Source organism: Helianthus annuus, chromosome 17, assembly GCF_002127325.2.
Source record: "Helianthus annuus cultivar XRQ/B chromosome 17, HanXRQr2.0-SUNRISE, whole genome shotgun sequence".
Lineage (NCBI taxonomy): Eukaryota > Viridiplantae > Streptophyta > Magnoliopsida > Asterales > Asteraceae > Helianthus > Helianthus annuus.
Genome location: NC_035449.2, coordinates 26547238 through 26574040, shown reverse-complemented (window position 1 = coordinate 26574040; position 26803 = coordinate 26547238). Strand labels below are relative to the sequence as shown.

General features: G+C 34.8%; 1 long non-coding RNA gene across 1 annotated transcript; it reads left to right on the top strand.

Annotated features, from left to right (window-relative positions):
- Positions 1 to 11318: 11318 nt before the first annotated feature.
- On the top strand, positions 11319 to 13415 carry LOC110922931. Its single transcript, XR_004886444.1, has 6 exons — positions 11319 to 11471; positions 11574 to 11653; positions 11775 to 11836; positions 11912 to 12024; positions 12128 to 12188; positions 12756 to 13415. It is a non-coding gene; the product is annotated as an uncharacterized LOC110922931 (long non-coding RNA).
- Positions 13416 to 26803: the final 13388 nt, after the last annotated feature.

Here is a 26803-nt window from a genome sequence, read left to right as displayed (position 1 = left end):
TTTCAAGCAAGCTATGAAGGTCGTGGACGAAGCTAACCTGAGTGTTCTCATGTATGCTTCCAAGCATAATCAAGTTTAAGGGGATGGATTAGATATATAAACTTAATTATGTTAGTGATTAGTTTGTTACTTATTTATTCGATATGTATTAGAACTTATAATTATGAGGGTGTGACGGTTGAAGGGTATCACCGTTTAAACGACGGTTGTTCCCGCCATAATTAACCGCCAAATATTCCCGTATATATATATATATATATATATATATATATATATATATATATATATAACCCAACTCCTACTCTATATATATATATATATATATATATATATATATATATATATATATATATATATATATATATATATATATATATATATATATATATATATATATAGTAGGAGTTGGGTGGAAAGTCTATTTTTCCTAGAAAGTCTGGGAAGGAATAAGAATTGGACATGTGTCATTGAGGGATTTTAAGTAGAAGGGCTATCATGTAATTTCACATTTTAATTTTATTTTTGGAATGTATCTTCATTAACTAAAATTCCATGATTTTCGGAATTTTTATTATTTTTGAATTCAAATCTGGAAGTCAATGTGTTCATTAACTAAAATTCCATGTCACATTACATCGCATATTCCATTGTTCAGAAGATTACTGGAATTTATCAGCATGTTCTTGGTGCTGTGTTTTAACAGTTTACAGGGCTAAAGTCAATTTTTTTTATAGATCCCACAATATAAAGATGGCAAAACACGGGATATGAATCTGATTGCTGTTAAAACACAACTGTATGAATCTGAATGCTAAAACACAATTGTATGAATCTGATTGTTGTTAAAACACAACTGTATGAATCTGAATGCTAAAACACAAGTGTATGAATCTGCTTGCTATTAAAACACAACTGTATGAATGTGTTTGCTGTTAAAACACAACTGTATGAATCTGAATGCTAAAACACAACTGTATGAATCTGCTTGCTGTTAAAACACATCTGTATGAATCTGGATGTTAAAACACATCTGTATGAATCTGCTTGTTGTTAAAACACTTCTGTATGAATCTGGATGTTAAAACACATCTGTATGAATCTGCTTGCTGTTAAAACACAACTGTATGAATCTGCTTGCTGTTAAAACACATCTGTATGAATCTGCTTGCTATTAAAACACATCTTTATGAATCTGCTTGCTGTTAAAACACAACTGTATGAATCTGTTTGCTGTTAAAACACATATGTATGAATCTGAATGCTAAAACACAACTGTATGAATCTGCTTGCTGTTAAAACACATATGTATGAATCTGGATGCTAAACCACAACTTTATGAATCTGCTTGCTGCTAAAACACAATTGTATTAATTTGCTTGCTGTTAAAACACATCGTCAAGAAAACGGAGATGATAAGAACAATATTTGAATGGTGATGATGAACTCGGAGATGGAGAAGTGTTTTAATTTGATCCGGTGCTCTCCATCGTTTCTAAAGTTATCTTCTTCCATGATTGTAGTTATTTTTGGTAGGGATTGGGGTTTCCAAGATGGGTTTGGAGAGAGAGAGGGAAAATCGCTTGAATTTAGGAACTGAGCGGTTATCTAAATGATTTAAAACACGACCATTGACAAAATTGCCCCTACTCATTTAAAACAATCAATTAATTAAACTCAAATATTACAAGATTGCCATTGATTTAATCTCAACCCTTAAACACACCAATCGGATGGACTAGATCGCTTCCTAGACTTTCTAGGAAAAACACACTTTCCGTGCGAACCCTACTCATATATATATATATATATATATATATATATATATATATATATATATATATATATATATATATATTTACCGGCAGTTTGTTCGGTACGAAGACATTCTGAATTTCATTCGAATTGTCCATTTACTCTCTTAGTCATCCTTTCATTCATTCACTGTTCTGCACTTGTTCTTGTTCATCATGAATATCAATCCAAACACCCTTCTTAATTCCGCTGCAAATCCGGTTGAATCCCAACTTTTAATACATATCATAGGGGTGTAAGGAATAAAGACTCTGAGTGGAAAGAACAATGGTTGGTTGTGTAAGAGAATAAAGTGAAAGTGAAATTGCCATTTGAAATGACAATTTATGAAAAATCTCCATTTTTAATTAATGGCAACTTCTGACAACTCGACAATTCAAATGGCAATTTATGACAAGTCGTCATTTTGAATGACAACTTCTAACATAGTACTGATGACATTGCATTTTGTTAAAAATATCCGAGTATTTTGTTATTTTTCTAAAAGAAACAAAGTTATATTTTTTAGAAATGGACATTAAAGACGAAATCGTAAAAAAAAGTTATGTTCTAAAATATGGATATTAAGTATGCTTAATTAGGGTGTACTATGTGCGATTAGGAAAGAGCCATGTATAATAAGATATTAAACATGTTTAATATTAAATGTTTGTAATGCTAATGTTTTGTTTTAATTGTTTATAAAAATGTATTCAGATTTTTAGATGTTTTGCCTTTATAAATGGGAACAACACATTCACAATTTCAAAGATGAGCAATTTATCCCAACGAATTATTTCCGGTCCTTAAAATAAGCATATTTTAAAACATAAACTTTTTTTTACGATTCTCTGATATTCTAAAAAATATAACTTTGTTTCTTTTAGACAAAATTGTTAGACAAGTATAATTAATATATACGTATAAGCTAGATTAATCGTATAATTATGTTACATATTAGATTAAAATATATGTTAGGTTAGTATGTATTATTCATTATTTTATTTGGGGCGGTTATCTCATGTATGCCTCGAACATATATATACTCGGATGTACCCTATTACGTTTTCTATCAATTCATTTATGAACAAACAAGATCTGCAGAACTTTCATTCTATATCGCTTACTGCAAGGATTTCCAACATAGTGGTATCAGAGCCATAACGATCCGGACATCATTCAAATCAAATCAATCGTGTTCAGGAAGGAATAGACGAAGATGAATCAATCGCAGGGAATTCAAACCCAAATTCCCAAACTTACAGGGCAAAATTACTATCACTGGCACATTCAAATGAAAGTGTTACTCGAATCACAAGAATTATGGAGCATCGTCGAAGATGGATATCAAGAGTTGGGAAACAATCCAACAAATGAAGCAAACACTGCATACCGAGAATCGCTGAAAAGGGACAAACGTGCTCTGCACATAATATTTCAATCAGTGAACGATACTGTATTCGAGAGGATTGCCATGACGAATTCATCAAAGGAGGCCTGGAATATATTACACAAATCGTACAAGGGAGAAAATCGGGTGAAAACTGTAAGACTTCAAACCCTTAGATGTGAATTTGATGCGTTAAAAATGAAAGATGGGGAATCTGTTGAAGATTATTTCAATAGAATAACCCTAATAGTAAACCAATTAAGAATGAACGAAGAGAAAATTAGTGAACAACGTATTGTAGAAAAAATTCTACGTAGTATGACTCGAAACTTTGAGTCGGTTGTGATCACTATAGAGGAAACAAAGAATCTAGAGGATGTTTCCACCGAGGAGTTAATGGGAATTCTACAATCCCATGAATTACGAATGAAAAGGTACGAAGATCCACCAATCGAACATGCGTTTCAAGTTCAGAACGCCAATCAAGACAGATTTAGACAAAACCGAAACGGTGGAATGGGAAGAGGACGCGGTAGAACTAGGGATCGTTATCTGAGTTCTATTAGATGTTACAATTGTCAAAAACTTGGCCACACTGCCAAGTTTTGTAAACAGAAAGATGAAAATGTAACAGACAATATGTTGATTCATCAAGATGGTGAACCGGAGGAAAAGGAAACGGATGATTCTATGTTTATGATTCTGAATATGGAAGAAACAGATGACAATAATCATTGGTATTTAGACAGTGGTTGCAGCAACCACATGACAGGAAATCGGAACTTGTTCACATCATTGGATGAGTCAATAAGAAAAGAGGTACGAACCGGTGATGACAAAAAGTTGGAAGTTTTAGGCAGTGGGGAGATTAAAATCGCTATACAAGGACAAAACAAAAGGATAAAAGACGTGTTCTATGTCAAAGGCTTAAGGCACAATCTGTTAAGCGTCGGTCAACTTATAAAAAGGGGTTACATGATCACGTTTCAAGAAAACAGATGCATTATAAAGGATGTTAGAAATGGAACATTGGGTGTAATAAAAATGACACACAACAAGATGTTTCCTCTTCATCCTGAAAGGGATTTAATACTAGCATTAACCATGACCACCAAGGAAACCTCCGCCCTATGGCATAAGAGGTATGGACATGTAAATCTTGACACACTAGCAGATATGGGAAACAAGGATATAGTGCATGGATTACCAAAGATTTCAAGAGACACAAGCATATGTGAGGGGTGTGTATCGGGCAAACAAGCAAGGAAAGTCTTTCCAAATAAAACAAAGTGGCAGGCAACAAAACCACTCCAACTTATTCATTCTGATATATGTGGTCCGATGAGAACGGAGTCCATTGGCGGATGCAGGTACTTCATTACCTTCATTGACGATTATTCTAGGAAAACTTGGGTGTATTTTCTTAAACTCAAGTCCGAGGCATTAAATTACTTCAAGATATTTAAAGCGTTATCCGAAAATCAATCCGATCACAATATTAAAACGTTAAGAACAGATCGCGGTGGGGAATATTGTGGAAAATCATTTCAAGACTACTTGAAAGAAAATGGAATTCATCATCAACTTACAAACAGTTACTCACCTCAACAAAACGGGGTAGCGGAAAGGAAGAATAGGACATTAATGGAGTTAAGTAGAAGTATGTTGAGCATGAAAAAATTACCAAACAAGTTCTGGGCAGAAGCAATAGCATGCACTACATACATACTAAATCGTACGGTTACAAAGACTAGACCAAATGTAACTCCATTCGAAGCATGGAATGGAAGGAAACCAAATGTGGAACACTTAAAAGTTTTCGGTAGCATAGCTTATGTCCACATACCTAAACAGAAATGGAATAAATTAGATGATAAAACGGAAAAGATGATATTCGTCGGGTATAGTGAAAATAGCAAAGGATATAAGTTATTTAATCCTTTGACTAACAAGATCACTATAAGTAGAGATGTGATTTTTGGCGAAAGTAAAAGGTGGGTCGTCAATAATGAATTAAATGAAACTCCACACATGATATTAGAAGATGGTGCAGTATCGACGGATCAAAGCATAGAGGACCGGAGTCCCACCGATATTCAACAAGAACTGAGCCCTATTCAACAAGAAAACATACCGGATAACATGGAGGCAAACTCAAGTCCAACGGAATCAGAACATATGCAACAGAATAACGATGACAGCGAACTAAATACCACATCAAGTCAAAGTCAACAGAATGAGGAAGCCTCCTCATCCTCAGATTCTGAAAATGAAACAATACGTACAAGAAGTGTTAATAGTGTTTATAGAAACACAAGGGCGCTGACTAATGAAGAAGTATTACAGAAATATAATGAGAATCAAGTGATAAATTTTGTGCTCTATGCTAGCATGGATCCTACCACCTATGAAGAAGCTAGTAAGGATGGGAAATGGATTGATGCAATGAACAAAGAAATGGAGTCAATCTACAAGAATGAAACATGGGATCTAGTTGATCCCCCAAAGAATCAAAAGCCAATAGGGGTTAAGTGGATTTACAAGACAAAGTATGATGAGAAAGGAAACGTAGATAAATACAAAGCTAGATTAGTGGTAAAGGGGTATAAACAAAAGTTCGGAATAGATTATCAAGAAGTGTTTGCCCCAGTAATTAGGTTCGAAACAGTTCGCTTAGTATTGGCACTCGCGGCTCAAAATGACTGGCATTTACACCAAATGGATGTAAAAACTGCATTCTTAAATGGAAAACTGAAAGAGCAAGTCTTTATAGATCAACCGCAAGGATATGTCAAACCTGGAGAAGAAACCAAGGTATGTCATCTAAAACGAGCCCTGTATGGTTTAAAACAGGCACCAAGAGCCTGGTACAGCAGAATAGATACATACTTCGTATATCACAACTTCAAGAAGTGTACATATGAACATACGCTGTACATTAAGAGCACGAAAGACGGAAAATTAGTAATATGCTTGTATGTGGATGATCTAATCATAGCCAGTAACTCTATGAAGTTGATTTCTGAGTTTAAAGATGAAATGAAAAAAGAGTTTGAGATGACAGACATGGGAAAACTGCATTACTTTCTCGGCATGGAAGTTTCCTATGAAGATGGGAATATAATCTTATCACAAAAGAAATACATGAGAAATTTACTCGAAAAATACAGGATGAATCATTGTAACACGGTATCAACACCGATGGAATATGGAATAAAGTTATCGAAGGATGACCCAGAAGAGTTCAAAGATGAAAGCATGTATAGAAGTCTAGTAGGAAGTCTAATGTATTTGACAAATACTAGACCAGATATAATGTTCGCTGTAAGTAAGGTGAGCAGGTTCATGGAATCTCCCAAACGAAGCCATTGGGAGGCAGCTAAACGCATACTCAAGTATGTAAAAGGAACTCTTGATCAAGGAATTACATACTCTAAGGGTGGAAAACAGAAACTTGTAGGTTTTAGTGACAGTGACTATGCAGGAAATGTGGATGACAGCAAGAGTACTTCAGGATACATCTTTCACCTGGGATCGGGACCTATATCATGGCAATCAAAGAAACAAAAGGTAGTTGCTCTCTCTTCAACAGAGGCAGAATACATGGCTCTTACCTTGGCTGGATGTCAAGCAATATGGTTAAAAGGGATCTTAGATGAGTTACAAGGGAAGAACAATTATTCAATACCTATTTACTGTGATAATAAGTCCACTATATGTCTAGCCAAAGATCCGGTATATCATGGCAAGAGCAAGCATATTCGGGTCAAATATCATTTCATAAGAGATCTAATCCGAAGAGAAGATGTAACAATTCTGTTCTGCCCAACTAAGGATCAATTAGCTGATATCATGACTAAAGCATTGCAGTCAAAGGACTTCCTACGGTTAAAGACTCTACTACGAATGATGCTCATATGATCTAGCTTACGGGAGGGTGTTAGACAAGTATAATTAATATATACGTATAAGCTAGATTAATCGTATAATTATGTTACATATTAGATTAAAATATATGTTAGGTTAGTATGTATTATTCATTATTTTATTTGGGGCGGTTATCTCATGTATGCCTCGAACATATATATACTCGGATGTACCCTATTACGTTTTCTATCAATTCATTTATGAACAAACAAGATCTGCAGAACTTTCATTCTATATCGCTTACTGCAAGGATTTCCAACAAAAATAACATATTACCTTATATATACAAAAAGCAACACACACCCTTTCATCCATATATACATAATACAACACACCTTTTCGGATTACAAGTTTACGACACACCTTTTCGTATATTAATTATAATTAGACATGGACTTTATATTAATAAGCAACACATGACGTTTCGAAGAAGCAGCAGTTATTTCTTTTTACCCACTCCTGCCCTTTGAAGTAAGCACCGACACAAACATTCCACTACCTGCGTGAACCAAAGAGAGGCGTCTCCTCCCACCACCCTGTCCTTTGTCACCTTTTCAAACAGTGCGTCTCCCCCAAAGCCACCACCCCCATCGTTTGCCACCTTTTCGCCGCTCTATTTAACCATCACCGCCCCATTTTTGTTCTCCTATCGTAAGAATGTCCACATGCTTCAATAAGTTTTTCTAATTAGTCTTCTATTTTCTTAATTTCTAATTCGTTCCACATGTTGGAGAATGCAGAATTGCAGATGAAGATGAAACGACCAGCGTAGGGAAGGCGTTTGGAATTGAGGACTAACCGTAGATCTAAAGACAGAAGGTGGCGATAGGCGTGTCAGAGTATGAGACAAGAAAACAATGTACGATGTATGGTCGTCGGAAATTTTAGTCTTTGATTGCTTCTCCGCGTCCGACTTCCACTGATACTGCAATTGCCAGAATGTCCGACGGCGGTGGTGATGAATTTTCCGCTTAATAGGGTTATCCGATGTGAATGTTATTCTTGATTTAAATTCTTGATTATTTTATTAGGTTTTTGTTTTTTTTATTTATATTCGGTGAGGTAATACCGTAATAGCCACATGGTAATTGAGAGAAACAGCACATCAACCACATGAGTAAATTTAATTCAAACTAGGGTTAAGACCCGCCCGCGTTGCGGCGCGGGTACATCGTAAACATTGAATAGATTAGTCCAAACGTTATATGATGCATTAACCATATGAAAACACACATTTCGACGTATCCAGTTGAACTCAATGTAACATGTATAAGCATTGTGATTGGATCAAATGTAAAGTAAAACAAATTCATATCGAACAATCACAACATATTATATGTGACCCAACTCATACATAGAAAACGTAACGGGTATGAAGGAAAATATGCACATGTAATCGAAAGGGCTTAACTAGAGCTTTCGAAAAAAGGGAAGAGAAAGAAACCATAATTTGACTCTGCTCGGTTCGAAACAAACTTTACGAAACATACATAAAATAAGCACGAAAACATATTATATATGCGTGAACCATTTCCCAAAAAAGTTTACGTCGAAACGTATAACTTGAATTTATACCAAAACGTACATAAAAATATGCACGTAAAATGGTCTCTTTAAACGAAAACGTATTATATTTGACCTGACTCGTCTATAAAAAAAAGTTTACGTCGGAATGCGACCCGCCGCAATGCGGCGGGGATTCTTTAGTTATAACTAAGTCGATCTAGGACCCACACGTTATGTTAAACCTGTCAAACGGAAAAAGTAGACGATGTAAAGACGTTCACCCACACACGCACGCACGTTGCGTCGTATTAACTCGCAAAATTTAGAACGAAACGTAAAAATGTTAAACCAAAGACGCACGTTGTGATGTGTTAAGTCACAAAATTTAGAACCAAGCATAAAACGAAGAATTTGCGGAAAATGAAAACTATAAAGGACAAAAGTTGAAAGTAAAAAAAGTTTTGAGGATAGATTGCAAAAGATAAAAAGTTTTGGGTTAAAAGTAAAAAAAACAAATAGTTTTTGGTTAAAAGTAATTTATGAAATACTTTTGGGTAAAAAGTAAAGAAAAATCCATTTTTTTTTGGAAAACCCCCAAAGCAAAGGTTACGACACCATATGCATAACCATTTTTTCTTTGAAACCCCCCCAAAGCACACCTCGCGTTGCGGCGGAGCGTAAAACGGTGTCAAATAGTACTAATGTCACACAACCGTCATCGACCACCAACACTGACTCGACCTAGGATCTGCGTGTTACGACGAACCTGTCAAACATGAAAAATAGAGGTAAAAACGTTGAACCACACATGCACGTTGCGCCGTGTTAACTTGCAAAATTTGAAACAAAACATAAAAAAGTTGAAGCACACTCGTAAGTTGCGTCGCATTAACTCGAAAAATTTAGAACTATACGTAAAACGAAAATTTGCGAGAAAACTATAAGTGACAAAATTGTGATGTTGAATTGAAAATAATGAAAAGTTTTGGGTTAAAGTTAAAAAACAAATTATGTAGGGTTAAAATTGTAAAAAAGTAAAAGCTTTTGGTTTGAAAGTAAAAAATTAAGGTTTTTTTTTGAAAAATGCCCAAAACATAAGTTACAAGTTATTATGCACAAAAAACTTGCTAAGTTATATATGGAATAATATTGAAGGTTAGTTTAATAATAAATATCACTTTTTTTACATTCATTTAATTATTCTTTTTGCCTATTCACTTTTACATCTATCGTATAGGTTATTTAACATCTTTTACATATATCTGTTGTAAATACTTATATGTATATATAATGTGTGTGTAGGGTAGGGTTCAAGAGTGAATCATAGTGTTTTTGTGAACAAAATGAACAAATCTTGTTCATTGATTTTGAAGATCTTGAATTTATAATAATGGTAGTTTTCTAATTATTTATGTGTAGAAAATAATTGAAAAAGGGCATAAGGGTAAATTGTTAACTAATTCTTTTTTCAATTAAATATTTAATTACATTTTCTCTCTTCATTTCTCTCACCAATTACCAAATTTGTTAATTTTAAAATATACATTGTTCAGCCAAACTATTTTATACACATACATATATTCGTTTTTATACACATGCGTACATATGTAATTCGAGTAATACATATGTGTACTTTGAGTATTTAGCACAAGTACATATGTGTATAAATCATTTATTAGTTCTATTTGTGTATGTTTTATACACAATTAGGATTCAGCCAAACTGTTTTATACGCATATGTATATTCGTTTTATACGCATACATACACATGTAAATTAAAAAGTACATATATGAATAACCAAACTATGAATCGAATGTATTGAACAGAAGATGATTTTTTTTAAAGAAAAAGACACATTATTACATATAATCTAAGTTTTTTTATATACTCCATCATTAAACATTAAACATGAGATAAACAGATGTTCAAGTGAAAGAGATTCAACATGAGAGTAACCACATAACTTTCAAAACCCAAAATACCAAACGTGAGTTTAAGGAGAATATTTAACCTCCTTACAAAACCTCTAAACTTGGATATATGACTACAATTAAAAAAAAAACATAATTACAAATCAAATGGTAACCACCGATTTAAATCTCACAAAATTAAAAAGAAAAATCAAAAGAGCATATATATTATCTATGCAAGCTTTCCGTGGTTTTTGTTATCCTTATGAATTTCTCTTCTGAGGCATTTCATCAAAGAACGTATAGATGATCAGAAAAAAAAACAAAATGAACAACTGAAGCAATTGAAGTAGATTGATGTTCGTCCAGGCGGTTGAAGGAAATAAGAAACTGTCAGATCTATATTTTTTCTTTGAGTATTTGATTCGGATTTTGTTAAATAGGATCAGTAAATTGAAATCACAACAAAATAGGAAATCAGTTACCTAACATGGTAACTGATTGATTTTGATGAATCTTATTTAAATTTGGTTTATAATAAAAAAAATAAAATTATATATTATATATATACATGGTGCCCATTAAGTCTAACTAACTCTTAAATTAATATCCACCATTAGATTTGGCTGAGATTAAATCTTAGCCCTTTAAACTCACAAAAAAACCACTCTTATGGCGGTTCAAGGCAGTTTCTCAAGTGGTAGTTTTGCTCCATATTATTCTGCCCATGATCTCCACTTTTGTGGTGGTTATGTCTTTTTTTTTATGGGTCCATTTGGCGTTTTTTCTAGCATACCAGTTTGCATTTCTTAAATAAACAGTTAAACTCAATAAAAAAAACCCATAACGGCAGTTCCACACCTTCTCTCCTATTCCAAAGCAGTTAGCGGACGGTTTTCTTTTTCTCTTAAATCACCCATCTCCTTCCCTAGAAATCCCCCCACTGGTGCTTTCTCTCGACTTAGCAACATCAGAAACCATAATTCCCTCACGATTTTGTAGGTGTACATGATATATGACTGAACCTTTTGATCTCTTTCTTTCACAGGTGTGCAGTTAAGTTCGATGCTTTCACCATGTCCGATCCGAAACATCGAGCAACCTCATCAGCCTCCCCAAAACTGAACGGTAACTTTTTCCTTTTACTTCTTCCGCTTCGACTCTTATTCTCCAAATATCGCGATGCTTTCATTGATATGTGATGATGAACATCACGCATAATTGAGTATTTAATTGGTGGATGTTACAGCCGGTTTACAGTTGCAACTTGCTGACTGAAATCACTAAGTGACTTCGTCATGCCTTTATTAGGTACACTAATCTTGCTGGCACCTCCTATTGTCATCCTTGTCATCAACAAATTGTAATTCACCGTTTGTTTTGCAGATATAGCTACTCACCGCGGTCTTTGTTCTGTATTCAACTGTATTTCAGAGAATTCATCATGTTTCGTTTCTATCTGACAATCCAAAACCTACCGGATGGAGTTTGAAAACAAGGTCAGATATCTATCTGTTGGAGAATTATCATGGTTAAAATCATATGATCCCATAGAAATCTATTGCATTGACTTACATACATTGTATATAATGATTTTTTCAGATTGGAGTACTCAGCTGTTGTGGATTTTGCTGATTGGGTGAAGTTCAATGCGCAAAGAACTGTAAGGTTTTTTTTGTTTTTTTTTTTTGTAATTTTGTACTACTTTTGTTTTGATCGTAATTTTTTTTATAATCATTCAGAAGGATTACTTTGAGGTGTATGCTTTGATTTATTACCTGTTTCTAAAATTGATCATTTAGAAGGATTGCTTTGAGGTGTATGCTTTGATTCATGGACTTTTGCATGGGCATATCCATCTGGTTGGATAAGTGGTCAAGACAGACAAATTTTAGTACATGTTAAACTAGGTTAGGTTGGGCTGTGCCAACCTAAACACCTTGTCTTTTCTTATTTTCGTGAGTTTGATATATATTAAAAGCTATGTTATTACATTGTTAAAGTAATATACAAAATAAAATGATTTTGGATGTTTTATGTGTTTTAAGTACACTTTGGCCAGCCTGGGTTGGGCCAACCCATTCCACCTGTTCTGTTTTAACCACTTTATTAAGTTTTTTTTTTCTCATTTGACCCGTTGGTAAAAAGTATAACTGCAATAATCGGGTTACAATCATCACCTGTAATTATTATCATGTAATTTACTCAGTCCTTTTCATGTCATTTGCAGGTTCAAACGACCTCTGCCATGGGAATCTAATCGCTTTCACTTGATGACCTACATTTTTTTTTATTAATGATAGTATAGTAATGCCAGCCATGCATTCAAGCTAGGTTTGTCAGAACTTGTGTATGACTTTTTAAACAAAAAAAACATCAAAAGAAATGACACGGGTCAAATCGGTTGATAATACTTTTAGCGTAGAACCTAATGATATCGTTTGTTGACTTTGTTCAAAGTGATATTTATGTTGAATCATATTTTTTACACTTATTTTATAAAATGTCAAAGTTTTGGACAACAAATGTCTTTGCTTTAGCTCACCTTGATGGCTTGATCCATTTCGATATCTAGATTTATTAAAAGTCAAAAAAATATTGTTTATTTAAACTTCTTACGTTGGTCCATTTTGAAGTTGTTATGCAACCATTTTAGCATGTTTTAAAAGGTATTGTTATTTAGCATTCTGACACAGATCGGGTAACTTGTGTTTTAACACTAATTAACCTATAAATGTGACTTGAGATCAATATAACATGTTTTAGTATTTGGATAAACAGACTTTGCTTCTCATTATTTGATTACTTAGGGTGTCAAATAATTAGTTTTGGATAACCAGTTTCATATAAAGCTGTTGGCAAAAACTAAAATGATTTATTTGCCCTTTTTCCTAAACCTGGAGACTTTTACTCAGTGGCGAAGTATAGAAGGGGCGCCCAACCCCCCGAACTTTTCGCTCAGTAGTGTTATATATGTAGTTTTCGTATAGAAATTTTTTGGTATATTCGTTTTCGACCCCCCCCCCCCCCACTCGTCATTCGGGTCAAGCTTCACCACTGCTTTTACTCCTATTTCAAGTAGACTCTTAATTCTTTAAATATTTATAATTTTTCCAAATAGCTAAAACAGTTGATTAGATTATCACAAAGTTCAACAGAAGCATATATTTGTAGTGACCTTTTATTACAAACGATCTTGATTATTCATTATAAGAGATGCTAACTTGTAAAAGATCTGCAAGAGGCATGTTTCACGCTATCTCCACTGCTAAATTTACTGGTAGATTGTGCCAAAAAGACGCACCAGTCAGTGGTGTCAATATCACTTGATTTTTCCCCAAGCTAGGAGAAATAAAGAAGACGACTGAAAAGAGGGAAGAGGAGAATAGAAGCAATAAAGCGGGCCCGCCACCCACAAAGAATCGATCCCAATGACGAGAAAGAGGAGGATTTATGAGGTTTTATGTTGTTTTCTTTTTAAGCCTTTGTTCTTAATAGTTTGCATCACGGTCTTTTAGCTGATAATCGCACTTGAAGTTGGTCTAGATGTCACGTAAGTTACTTAAGTTCATTTTTTATTGTAAGATAAGGATTTTGTTTTGTCCTAAATTCCTAATTTTGTTCATTTAGTCTTTTTAGTCATTTTTATCGATGATATTAGTTATTTACCATAGTATAAGTGATTAAAAAACACTAGGCTTGACATCATACCTAAAGTTGAAAGCTAATGCCAATAAGGTAAGAATTAATACACCAAGTTTGACAAATGGGCTCTATGCATCAAGTCAACAGGTCGAAAAGAGGTCACCTTTGAGGTTAAAGAGGATGGTCCAAATGCCGAAAAAATTGAGGTAGTAAACCATGTTTGAATGGTATCACACTTTCCTCCAGTGTTGTCTACCATTTAATTTTGCATTAAAATGATACCATTTCATTTATTACCACTCTATCAGTTTTATTTTATATTGTTTTGTGCTTTTGTGGTTGTACATTGTTCATGTTCGTTTTGCTTTTATAAATCAAAGAATGGTGTTTTTGTTTGTAATGTTGTTTAGATTTGTGTCCACTAGATTTGGTGTTTGGGATTGCTTATTTTGAGCTCCTTTTAACTTTTTTGACTTCTTAAAAGTTAATAAGTCATTTTTTTATTGTTTGGATAATGTTGAGAAGAGTTTTTGTGGCCTGAAAAGAAGAAAAGAAAAGTTAGATGGTTGTGTTTTTTTCAAAATGAGAAAGGGTAATGGAAAAGGAGAAAAGAATAAAAGGAGAAGCAATCTCAAACACTGTCAATATAAATTATCTTTGTTTGTTACGTTGTTAGCGTAACCCGTCCACCGGACGCGTATTAAACTAGTTTGTATGGGTAATGACAATCTTACCCTTAAAATCATAAAACTAATCAATGGCTAGGATTTGTTATTTTGTTCACAAATAAGGGGGAGGTTCACAAATGAACCTAACCCTGTGTGGGTATATATATATATATATATATATATATATATATATATACATGAATGTTTTTAGTTTTCAATGTTAGAAATTTGGAAAAGGGAATATAAGTTTAGTTTTAATCTACGCACAAAACGGATTTTTTTAGTTTTTTTTTTATAAATTTAGATATCCGTTTGGATATCCAAATCCGTATCCGAAATTTCGGATACGGATCGAATATCAATATTCACTATCCGAAATTTTCGGATATCCGAAAACCGGACAAATCCAATCTTGAACACCCCTAACATAAATTGATATAAATGATTAATTATATATTAGCAAGTGAGTGTAAAAAGTTTATTGAACAACACTCAATCGACTCTATGTGAAATACGATGAACTCTCGGTTTAGTATGGTGTTGTAGGCTAAAGTTTTGGCAAAATGAAAAAAATAATAAAAGAAAATTTTGTTTCTTTTTGTTTAAACAGTTATTGAAAATCATTTTATGTATTTTTGAACCAAACAAAATTAAAAATATGTTTTTGCCTTTTTAATAATTTGTTTAAACTAAAACATATTCATGTTAGCAAATAAGCAATAACAATTGACTTCCCGCCGCAACGCGCGGTTAACGTCAACTCGTTTTTAACAAAATGCAATGTCATCCGTAATATGTTAGAATGTTATTCCAAATGACGAGTTGTCATAAATTGTCATTTAAAATGATGAGTTGTCATAAATTGTCATGACGATTTGTTATAAACTGTCATTTCAAATGGCAATTTCACTTTATTCTCTTACACAACCAATCATTGTTCCTTACACACCTAACTTCATTCCTTAGGCTATGCGGTATGGGGTATGTCCCCATCCCGTCGAGGAACAGCGCCGGGCACAACACCGTGCCGCCTGGGTCGTCCTCGTCCTCAGCGGCGAGACTTTGACGTTGGAGACGGGCGGTAAATGACAAAAAGTGTTGGGCCCAGCGAGAGATTATGACCGTTTAATAAAAAAAAAATTCAAATTATCAATTTTCATTTATTAAATAACGGCTATTTTTCAAATTTATACCCAATTCACTCCCACTTTTATAAATTCTCACCTGTTTTACACCATTTTCCACAACTTTTCACCCACTACAATCTCATATCTCTCTCTCACATTTTATAAACTCTCTTCCTTTTTTATAAAAACTCAACAATTTTATACCATTTTTACCCAATACCACCGCATCTCTCTCTCAAAAATTACCATGGCATCACCTCTTCCATTTCTCCATCTTCTTCGTCTACGTGATATTCATCATCTTCGGAAGAGAATGCATTTATGGAAAACATGATTATGAACGCGACTCGGGTTTTCATGGCGGGCGATGAAGCGTCGTCCCAATGGCTAACTAGACGAGCAAAATTAAACCGAGACCAAGAAGGTACTTTACTATTTTTTCCATATGTTTTATATAGATTTGAAAATGTATTTTATAATTAATTTCATATATTTTTCGTTTTAAATGTATAGCCGCCCACAATAAACTAGTAGCCGATTATTTTGCCGACGAACCCGTGTACACAGACGAGCTTTGTCGACGTCGGTTCCGCATGAGTCGTCCACTTTTTTTAAGTATCGCAGGCGACATGGCCCAGTCTGATCCTTTTTTTACACTGCGAAACGACACTAGGGGGCTAAGGGGTTTCAGTAATTTACAAAAATGTACGTCGGCCATTCGCCAACTGGCATACGGTTACGCACCTGATGCATTAGACGAGTATTTAAGGATGTCCGAAAGAACCGCACGTCTATGTTTGCACAAGTTTTGCGAATGGGTTGTCAAATTATATAGCAAGAGATACTTGCGGAGACCGAATGCAAACGACGTTCAAAAATTATATCAAGCACACGAACAGAGACATGGTTTCCCAGGAATGCTCGGGAGCATTGATTTCATGCACTGGCCGTGGCAGAACTGCCCAGTTGCCTGGCAAGGTCAGTATACTAGGGGAGATCATGGACATCCGACTTTTATTCTAGAGGCTGTTGCGTCACAGGATCTCTGGATCTGGCATGCTTTTTTTGGTCTACCTGGTTCGCTCAATGACCTTAACATCATGTACCAGTCACAGATATTTGACGATGTAGTGGCGGGAACAGGTCCAGACACAAGTTTTACGATTTCGGAGGTGGAATACAGGCGAGGTTACTACCTAGCCGATGGAATATACCCAACGTACTCGACAATCGTTAAAACTATTCCGCACCCGACAGACGAAAAAAGAAAAAAAAATTTGCGAAGTATCAAGAGGGTGCGAGAAAAGATATTGAACGGGCTTTTGGTGTTCTACAAAAAATGGCAACTCATTGAACATCCAGCACGTTCGGCTACACCAAAGAGGTTACGACACATTATGTACGCTTTTATCATCATTCATAACACATAACATGATCATTGAAGACGAAGGTAGAATGATATGCGAGTACGACGAAAACGCGTCTACCGGAAATTCTGTTCCAGTTAGTGGGGAACAACAAGATTTGAACATGTTCGCTCTACGTAACGAGTACACACATCATAACCTACAAGCGGACTTGGTGGAGTACATTTGGAACAACGCTCAAAACGAACCAGGCAACCACATGGAGGACGAAGACTAGTGTTTATATTTTTTTTGTAAGTTTATGTTTTTTTTTTTTAGTTTATGTTTTTTTTAGTCTATGTTTTTTTAGTTTATGTTTTTTTTTAAGTTTATGTAATGTTTTTTTAATATTAATGAAAATATTTTGTTAATTTATTTGTTAAATGTTAAAAAAAGTAGAAGATTAAAAAAAAAACATAAAAGTGGTGGGGTAGCATCATCTAGGACCATCCTCCCATACCCTCTAGTTTTGTGGGATGGACCATCCTTGTGAGGACTATGATATGGCGCCTACGTGGCGGATCATCCTCCAAAGAAGGATAGGCACCATACCCTCTAGCCTTATACCCTATGATATGTACTAAATTGCCATTCCAAACAGAGATGACATTATTATTGAAAGTTTTTTAAAGATGGCATTAGTTGTGAAAATATTTTCAAGAAGTATACTACTTATGCGAAAGAAAAAAAAAACTCATGATCATAAATACACATATGGCATTTTGACATACCGATAAATTGGTCTCCAAACCCTCAATAAAATCATGAGTCCAAATGGTTGGCTGGTAAATGGCTACACGTTTCTGAGTTTGCAAAACTTTGTTGTTGACTTTACATCTTGTTGCACAATGCTCTCTACCCCTTTGTGTGACAATTTTTGCGGCCTTTTTTCTTGGTTCGGATAACTGTTCAAAGTAACTTCGGGAAGAGGCCATTTGATAGTATGCTAGAGCCATTTCACTCAATTCCTTTCTACTTTGGTAAGACAGAAAAATACCAACTATTTATAATGAGGCCATGGTATCTCTTTTCTAAGGCCATGTGTAGTCATAAAGCCCTTTTGTGGGCGTTATGCGACACGTGTCGTGCCACGTCACACAGGGGCTTTATGGGGCGTTATGTCACTAGAGCCCGTAGTCATAAAGCCCTACCTCATCATAACCAAAGTGTAAAATGCAGGGACCAAAGTGTAAAATGCAGGGACCAAAGTGTTTTAATGCAGGGACCAAATTGTAAAATGCAGGGACCAAAGTGGAAAATGGAGAACAAATCCCCACCTTCTCGCGCCGCGAATTTTTTCACGCCTTTTCTTTTTTTTTTTTTTTGATCATGGCGCCGGGGGGGGGGGGGGGGGGGTGTGGGCGGCGCCATACCGGCGCTATGGCCATGGTCGCGCCCCACTACGTTTAACCTAAGTGGTGGGGTTCTCAATCTCTTTATAGGCAAACTAGGGTTGTAGTTATCCGTACGTTGCGCAGGGACGCGGTTAGAATTCAAAACCTACAGCATATCATGACAACTGAAAAATAAATTTGTAAAAGTAATTAAAACTAGAAAAGTAACCCGTCGCGATGCGGCGGGACTCACTTAATAACTCTGGTCCTATGTTACCGCCCGCGTCACATTTGATGCAAGCCCCGAAGGGTTGGTGGTAGGGCCTTATTATACTTCTGGATCTCGACCAATCAGCCAGTTGCCAACTTGTGTTATTGCTTCTCCAACATAAGGTAATCCGGAAGCAATGGTTCCCCATGTCCTAGGGATTCGTTCTTCTTTGTTATGCTTGTATATCTAAATGCTGCCACAAAAAAAAAAATTGTATGTCAACATACGAATTAGACTTTTCATATTTATAATATTTTGGACACAACCCAAGTGCAATATCAAGTCCATGATTCATCAAATCATTTTACATTTTTGCTTATAATCAGAATTCTAACAGTACAGTCATGTCCCATTCATAATTTCTTGACATTAGGGCTGTTCATTTTTATCCAAAACCCGAAACCCGACCCGAATTCAAAGCCACCCGAACCCGAATTAGCGAATACGCGAAAAACCCGAACCCGAGAAACCCGAACCCGACCAACCCAAACTTTAAATGGTTCGGTTATCGGGTCACTTTTTCCAGGCCAAAAACCCGAACAACCCGACCCGAAAAACCCGTAACACGAAACCCGAAAAAAACCCAACCATTATAAAGAAAACAACAAAACAAACGACACAACTCAAGTATGCCTAGCATGTTGCAAATTAGAAGTATTTGAATGCTAGATCATATATCATTAAGCAACTATACACCATACAAAAATCAAAGCTCAGAGCCTCTCCATAGTTGCATTTAGAAATGCCTCGCCAAAAAAGAAGCACCATCACATCCATTAATCTCAGATGGGCAACAACCCAGCTTCATCGATACCCAAAGTAACAATGAACATATAAAAAACGCATGCATTAGGCGCAAAGCTTACAGTCGGCTGCAATTAACATTACCACGCCAAGTCAGAAGCCCCATCACAACCATCACTCTTAGATGAGGAATCGCCTATCTTCATCGAGACCCCAAGTGTACACAATCAGTAACACATTTCACAATCTCAATAAACATAAAAATCAACACAACGCATGGCATAACTCAAAACATCAACAAAAATGGCATGTAAAACTCTGATGAAGACAGCATAAACATCTCCATCAATCTGTAATACATCAGTGGCAAAAAGCTCAAAGGCACCACAAAGGGTAACCATAAAATACCACCATCTAAACAATGTTACAACCTACAGAAGGAACCGTATCCATATAAAAAGAAAACCCAACTCAAAATCAGAGTGTAGTGTAACTGGTAAATCCCAATGGTGAAAGAAGAAGCAGGGCAACAAAACCAAAGGCGTGAAGCCATAACTCAAGAATCTGTTAGAAAGAATAGCCAAGGGACTAATTGGTTAACACAGTACATCTCAAAAAACGACATGCAATCACAAATAATGAGTTTCACACTCAAGAACACAACAAACAACAATCACAAAGACGATCAGCCAAACAAATCACCCTAAAACGTTTAAAACCCTAGAATTTAAGGGTTTAAAACCCACATGAGCTAAACATTTACCTAAATCGGTACGAAATTAAGAGAATCGATATAGGAAACCGACGGACAGTGGAACACCGGCGAAGGGAGGAGCAGAGGGTAGGTGAGTATGGCAGAGCAAAAAGAACAGCTTCAAAACGAAGTCGATACAGATCGACATATGAAAGTCTCTGATGAACGCAAAACCAACATATCAGGTCGAGTTTCGTTCGCCGGAGCTTGGTCGAAACTTGACCGGATTCATGTCGGAATTAATATTACCGAAAATAGTTTGAAACGACACATCAAGAGCCGAACTAACTAAAACTATAACATGCGGCAAAATAGAAGGCTTACCGGATCTTCGCCGGAGACTCGTCATACTTCATCGGAATACAGTCGTCGTCGAAGATTGTTTGTGTGTCGGTCATGTAGCCTAGCAAGTGAAAAGCGCCGCCTGGTAAACCTGGGTAAACATTGGTCCTTCCACCGTTTCTCTCTCTCAAACGAATCTTCATCTCCATCTCATGTCTCTCTCTGCTCTATCTTCTGTTTATATGAATATACAAAGCTTCCAAAAGAAGCTTTAGTAAGGAAATGTACATGTCATCTATGCACATACAACAAATAAAGCCAGAGTTACAAGTACCCATTGCATAAAATTGTTGCAAATTAGAGTATATATAAATGATATATTAATGGCTTATGCTATCTACGTCGTAACTCGGCTCTAAACATCAAAATAATAACAAAGGGTAAAACGATATAGTAAATAACAAAGGTAAAATTAAGGTAAACGGAAAAGAAAACATTGTCGGTTTTGGCGTGCTCGTTATAGCAAAAAAAAAGTTAAAAATTATGCTCAAAAGAGTATCAGCGTGTTCGTTTCAAAATATTAAACTAAAAAAAAAAACCTTTGCCACACTCGTTATAGCAAAGAAAAAGAAAATAAAAAAAATATGTCTAAAACGGTATTAACGTGTTCATTAAAAAACTATTTAGGGGTAGAAAAGTAATTTGGTTAAAGTAATAGGAAAAAAACAATAAATGAAAAAGTTTACACTAAATAACGAAATATAATAAAGAACAAAAAAAATTGATAAACTTGTAAAACATGCATTAGATGTTGTACAACACTATTAATCTTCTCTTCTTTAATCTTATTCTAATAAAAGACTCTCAATAATGTCACATGTCATTATCTTATTCAAAAGACTCCCTATTATGTCACATGACATTATTTTCTTAAATTCATTAATGATATTATTAATTAATTATATCTAATTTGAATTTATAATTAAAAATATATAAATTATCTATAATTTTAAAATCTATGATTTTTTTTACTTCTTAAAATGGATAAGCTATGGTTTGATTCCTTCAATCCATTAATGGTATTATTAATCAATTATATGCAATTCCTATTTTGTGATTAGAAAATATATAAATTATCTATAATTTTATAATTTTAAAATCAATGATTTTTTTTTACTTCTTGATATTTTGTGTAAATCAATATAAATATAAGTACATGATATGTTTACATTTGTAAAAAATGAATTGGAATTATCTAAGAAATATGGTATTACATTATTAAAAATACTTTTGAAAAAAATTAATTACTATTATCTAAGAAACATTGTGTTACGTTATTAGAAATTTTATTTTTTAGTTACATATGCATTAATATTTCATATCAACACCACAAAAAATGTGTAAAATAATAACACTTGGATTTGAATTTATATATTAGAAACAGTGAAGTGAAGTGATTATTTCAACTAAATAGTTTGTGATGAATTTATCTATTAATCTATTAATTAAAACAAAACTTAATTAATTACTAATATTAATTAATGAATTGAAAGAGAGAATATTATATGACATTAACTTAAATCTTTTATTAGAATTTAATATACCCACCACAATCAATCTCCATTGCCACCATTTCCTGACACTTACTCTATCTCAATTAAGATTTATTTCTTATTGTCATCCCAAAATTTTAATGAAATATTTATGTATTCATCATTTTTTCACTTTGTCAAGTTCCTTAAGATAAGGATGAGATTTAAGAATTTACTTCATATTCTTTACGTATCGTATCATAACATAATATATAAATTTAATTATTATATAAATATATATTTTATGTATATCTAATTATTATTAATAAAGTAACAAATAAATAAAAATTATTTGCTCAAACACGTCACTTATAGTTAGTAATGTTATATTTTCTTCAACTTGGTATGGATAGTTCATGTTATGGTGATATGTGTTAATATTAAAATTTACATTTAACATGTGCAATATTAAGAATAATTCAAATTTTGTAATTATTATATTTTTCGAATATAGCCGGTCTTCCCATTTAATTTGTGTAACACACGGGACTATAAACTAGCATTATATATAATGGTGTACATTTAAAAATAAGTTTAAGAGAGGTGTGAGTTTTTCGTTAAAAACCAATATAATGTGGCCACTAACCATAAAAAGCCTACACATATTGTTTTGTTATATACATATCAAACTAACAAATTTTTGTTTGTTGCATTTTCGTATACTAACCATCTCGTTTGAACTTATCCCACCACCATCATGATCACACAAGCAATCGACAGAATCAAAGAAAAATTATCATAAATAACTCATTAAGTTTTTGCTCTTGATACCAAACCACTTATAGCCTAGTGATACCAAGGTGTGATAAAAATTATCCTTCCCGTGAGATTAAGGTTCAAGTCCCCATAATGTACAAAAGGTGTAGATTTAAATGTAAGATTAATGAGTATGTTAGTTAACTTAATGATTGTGTTAGTTAGCCGAGCTAAAAAAACATTCAACTTCGATACCCCTACATTAAATACTATAGAAAAAAGGAGATGTTGTGATGATTTTCTCAAGTTTTGACTAAAATAAGAGTTAAGAATCAATCTCTCCCAGTCACCCCATACAGTGTGCGCGTAGTTTTGTGGCAGTCAGACCATACGGTGTGGGCATAGTTTTGTGGCGTTTATGCCACAATACGCCGCACATACCACTCCAGGAACGGCGTTTTCCATGTCATTTATGTTTGGGCTTGGGGTTTTCCACCGGCGTAGGGGGCATTTGGGTTGTGAAGTGGAGACTCTTGATCGGTGAGTGGATTTTGGGTGTGTTTTAATTGGTTAATGTTTATATATATATTTTGTTTTTATAAAAACGCCACTAACCACACCCTCCCACACCGTCTGTTTTAGCACCACACCACGTTCTGACGTGTGGTCCAATGGCGGACCCAGGAATTTTTCCATGGGGGTGCGAAACATTTTTAAAAATTTTAGGCCCCTAGGTATATAAATAAAAAAATCGGTTCGTATCGGGTCGGGTCATGTAAAACAAAAGAAATTGCGCCATAATGTCCCTACTCATGGTTCCTATCACAAACAAATTGATGCATAAGTTCATCACTCCATAAAATAATGTTTTAATTTTAATTTTCAGCCCTAGAAATCGTGTGTAATCACCCTAAAAATCATCTAAACAACATAATCACCCTAAAAATCATCTAAACAACCATAAACAACGTCAAAACACATGAAATTTCAAACTTATTTAAGAATTTTGTTACCCTTTGGTGTCGGACGGTGGTGGTTCACGGCTGCTAATGACGTGTTGTTGTGGTCGATGATCGCTGGTAGGAGACGACCCAAGAGAGGGAGGGCGGGATGAATTCTAAGGGACTATTAGGCTTATTTTAATTATTATGTTTGAGCTTAGGTTGAGTTTGGTTAATGGGCTAGTAATTAGTGGGCTAATTATGTTTAATGAAATAGTGGGTTAAGGTATTGGGTATTTGGGTTAAGTTGTGTAGTATAAGTTTATATAATTTAGGTAGTTTTTTTAATTAGAGTTTACTAAAAAAATTTAAAATATAAATCGAAAACATTTTTTACCTAAGGTGTGTGGACGAAAAATTCCAAGGGGTGCGGATAAAAAAATTCAAGGGGTGCGGACGAAAAAATCCAAGGGGTGTAGACGGGATTTTCAATGGAAAATAGCACTAAAATTTTTCTTTCCCGGGGGTGCGCCCGCCCACCTTGGGCTATATGTATGTCCGCCCCTGGTGTGGTCCACATATCGCATAATGCCCCTAGGGTTAAAGCGTGTTGTAACTACTCCCCCATCATTCACATCCTCTACCTCAACGGCACGTCATCATTCCCTTCCACACTTTCTTTCCCTCCTTCTCCATCAAGTGGTGTGGTTCCTTTCCAGTTTTTTTTTTTTTTTTTTTTTTTATGTATAATCCATTATATATTATCATTTTGTAACATGTTTGTGCATTGTTGATTTGTACTTTATGCTTTAGGTGTATTTTTTATTTTCTTGTATTGTTTATTTGTTGGTCATTGAGATTTTTTTTTCTTTGTTTTGTTGTATTTTCATATGTATTGTGTTTCTACTTTTTCCTTAGCCTGCCACGTGTGGTTTATTTACATATTATTTGTAACATAAGTATGCAGTTAGGAGTTGTACATCTTGCTTAAATGATGCTTTATATTTTAGTTTATATGGTTAGTCTAGGTGATTGTACATTGATATTTACATAATATAAATTTACAACAAGTTGAGGCATTGGGTGTTGTACCCCATGTTTTGGGGTTTTTTTTAAATGATGTTTCACTTTAAACCCAAAACTACTTGATTTTATAGTTTTAACCCAAAAGTTTTTAGTTTTTCCAATTTAACCTCACAAACTTTTTACTTTCAATTTTGATCCCCTATGTTTTTCGTATTTTGCAAAATCTTTCATTTTGATCTAAATTTTGCGACTTAACACGGCACAATGTGTGTGTGGTTCAACGATTTTACGTTTTATTATACGCTTCGTTCTAAATTTTGCGAGTTAACATGGGGTAACGCACGTGTGGTTCAGTATGTTCACGTCGTCTATTTTTTTCCCGTTTAATAAGTTCGTCACAACGCGCGAGTCCAAAATCGAGTTAGTTATTATTTTCTATGTTTTATATGTCGGTCTAATTTTTCTACGTTAAGACGCCGCAACTTCAATGTTGGTTGTCGTTGGCTATAGTGTGGCATTGGTGCTATTTGTCACGGTTTTACACCCCCGCCGCAACGCGGGAAGCTTAATACGATAGGTTATTTATATGGATACAAGTCATGTAACGTGGTAATTATGATACCATTAATTGTATTGAGCTTATTTTGTGAATTACTTATTTGTATAAGATAGTAATACACACTAAATAGACAAAAACATCTTTAACACATTGTAAATGTGAATCTGATCAACAACATGTCAATTTCGTTGGCCGCGGCGCAACGTGCGCGGGTAAATCTTCTAGTTTAATTTATTTTTTATTAAACTGAAAAATAAAAATAAAGTTTTTAATTAAATTAAAAAAGTACAGTAATTAAAATTTAAAACAAGTTCATAATTTAAGAAAAAGATACTATATAATTAAAAAAACTACATAAATAAAAATTAAACATTTAGGGTGTGTTTGTTTTTTTTAAAGAAGCTCTTCCTGATCACTTCTGTCTGCGCCAAGAAGACCAAGGGCAGACATAGAGGTCTGAAGTGCGTTTGTTTTTCAGAAGACATTTTACTAAAAAATGTCTGCGCATCCTCTTTTTGGAGAAGACATGGACTAGGCTCTTCAAACCTCTTCTCAAAACCTCTGCACATTTTTATCATTCATCTTCATTCTCAAAACCTAGCCACAAGATCAAACATAACACAAACAAACAAACCTCAGCTCTTTTTCCCTCCCTCACCCTCTCTCTCTCGACAACTGACCGGCGCCGGAGCCGGTAATCCGGCCGGCGGATGGCTTCCGGTGAGAAACCCTCAACACCCCTTAACTTCATCCCTCTCTTGTACCAAGTTATACACATACCCTGCTACAGAGAGAGATATCTGCAGAGAAATCGGAAGAGAGAGAGAGACCTGGAGAGAGAGACGTGGAGAGAGAGACGTAGAGAGAGAGATCGAGAGAAGAAGACGACGACGACTGTAGCCGCCGGAGACGACGGCGGCGGCAGTAGAGGTTCTGGCGGCAGCAATGGCTTCTTTCCGACCGTGCTCCTCCAACAATCAGGTTCAGGTGGGGCTCGGGTCCGAGAAACAGTGAGCAGCGGCGGCAATGGTGGATGACGGGGGATGGGGCAGTGGCTGAAGCAATTACCGACATCAGCAGGCTTTTTCCGGTTAGTTCATACCCATCTGTAAACTATCTGATTGGTATTTATATTTTGTAAAAATTGATAAGTTGCCTTTGTGAGTTGTCTGATCGTTCGAATGTGTGTGTGATGGTGGGTGTTAGTGGATTGTGGTAGGTTGTGGTGGGTCA